Raw genomic sequence first — 2,115 nt, 5'->3', positions numbered from 1 at the left:
TTCCCTCTGTAACTTGATTTGTGCCGCTATTAGAACCTCTACTTGGAATATTATTGCCTTTTAATTTTTTTTCTTTTTTGTGAGACAAAGTCCTTTATTAGAAAATATATCAAAATTCCAGCCCCCTGAGCCAGGTTCAGGAGAGGGAAGTAGCACTGGAAGAAAATGCCCAGAGAGGTCTTTTACCAAACATACTTCCCAGGAACCATAAATAGAATAAATATTCACAGGATGCCCCAGGAGAAGCCAGGTCACCCTTCTCTCCATGGAAGAGAAAGGGGCTTGGGATCCAGCCCTGCTTCTACCCCAGAGGCAGGGGACTCTCAGGATTTGTCACATAAAATCATGACATCAAGGATTCACAGTCATAAGACCTGGTAGGTGATCCTAAGAAAGAGGGAGCTCCAGGCCTAGAGGAGCCCAGCTCCAGTCCAACAGTGAATAGGAGCCCTGCCCACCAGCATAGCAAGCGAGTTGAGGCCCCCCTACATCCCTCCGGAGAACAGTGAGGGGCTTTGGATGAGGAGTACCACTCCTCTGATTCAGTTTCATGATTAAGGTAGGCAGGAAGGAGAAGTCAGTGTGAACCACGGGGTGCTGTGTGGTTGGCAGTAGGTAGAGGGCCAGGTCTTGCTGCAGGTCGGTACTGCAGCATCTCTTGACGGAAGGCCTGGGAGGATCCAGGTGGATAACGGGGACCAGACGGGGCTCGGGGGCCCCGAGCGTCAGTCCCAATGTCTGCTGTGATGTTAGTATAGAGAGGGCCCGGTTCTCAAGCCAGCAGTCGGTATGTCAGTGAGTTCATCCCATCTTGTGTCCAGGAATTCTGCGTTCGGACCAGGAGGTCAAATCTGTGAGGATTCTCCTCATTGCCCTTATCTCCTCGGTGTTTCACCATCTTGTAGTGCCTCACAGATGTGGGAGGTTGAGAGATCTTCAGCCCAGCCAGGCACACCCTGGTAGCAATATCGTCATCTTCACCACCCCAGCCCCAGTATTCATTTGGGAACCATTCATCTTCAGGTACTGGTCAGGAGTGAATGCAGAGACTCCCCCGAAATACTGAGGGTACAGAAGGCTGTATCCAAACTTGTTCATGGTGACAGCAACATTTCGGGGTCCCCGTGGGTCACAAATATAGAGATTGTGGTCATTCTCTGGCAGAAGGTCCATGTCATGCAGAAACAGGCAGTCCCATTCCTCATCACGGAGGGCCTCCCGAACTCCAACATTTAGCAGCTTTGTCCTGTTAAATGTTCCATTTCCAGCCTGGTGGATGATGTAGATGCCGTAAGCAAGCTGCTGGCGCTGCAGAAAGGGTTGCAGGTGGTAGAGCAGCAGGCACAGGTGGTGGTCCCGGGCACAGTTAGGAACAATGACGGCTGTTCGTGAGCGGGGCTCACACCCAGCTGGGCGGTACCGTTCCCCCAGTTCCACCCAGGGGTTTCTTTCCACAATCTCTGCCAGCGATGGCACTGGCCTAAAGGACCCACTAAGAGATGTGAGGGCGATCTGGCTGTGACATCTGTCACCCCATTGATCGCCAGGGTTGATTCGGCTGATCTGGCTGGCTAGGCGGGTGTCCCCTTCCTCCCTCACCGATCCATGTGCGTCCCTCCTGAAGCTGTACGCTCGGTTGAAGAGGACGACCATCCCCGATAGAAGGAAGACCGTCCTTCGGTCAAGGGTATACGAGTAGCTGCGCTCCCCTGCTAGAACCTCCAAACAAGCTCTCAAGGTCCATTTGTAGGAGAACGTAGGGTAGTCAAGCTTCCAAGACTCCAGACACATCCAAATGAGGCGCTGCATGTGGCAGTCTGCCTTTCTTTTGACCCCTCTCTCAGCATGTGGCAGTCTGCCTTTCTTTTGACCCCTCTCTCATTCAAAGAGAGAGAGAGAGAGAGAGAGAGAGAGAGAGAGAGAGAGAGAAGATCGTTCTGGACAGTAGGGCAGACCTTGAGGAGCTTGAAGGGTTCCTGGACGAACAGGGGCCCCAGGCAGGTGACTGAGATTACAGTAGACATCATGGAGGTGAGAATAATCAAAGGGGGGCCCTTGATCTCGGCCAAATAGGGCACTGAGGCTTCGGAAGCCCCCCAAAGACAGGTACATCAT

The 2,115-nt window shown here is 52.6% G+C and overlaps 1 pseudogene; it reads right to left on the bottom strand.

Moving 5' to 3' along the window:
* Positions 1-577: 577 nt before the first annotated feature.
* On the bottom strand, positions 578-2,115 carry LOC102845153 (annotated as a pseudogene).

This window comes from Elephantulus edwardii, unplaced genomic scaffold (genome assembly GCF_000299155.1).
Source record: "Elephantulus edwardii isolate Elephantulus edwardi_28Jun2011 unplaced genomic scaffold, EleEdw1.0 scaffold00394, whole genome shotgun sequence".
NCBI classification, from domain to species: Eukaryota; Metazoa; Chordata; class Mammalia; order Macroscelidea; family Macroscelididae; genus Elephantulus; species Elephantulus edwardii.
The sequence above is the reverse complement of the archived record's forward strand: the minus strand, read 5'-3'. Positions and strand labels throughout refer to the sequence as shown.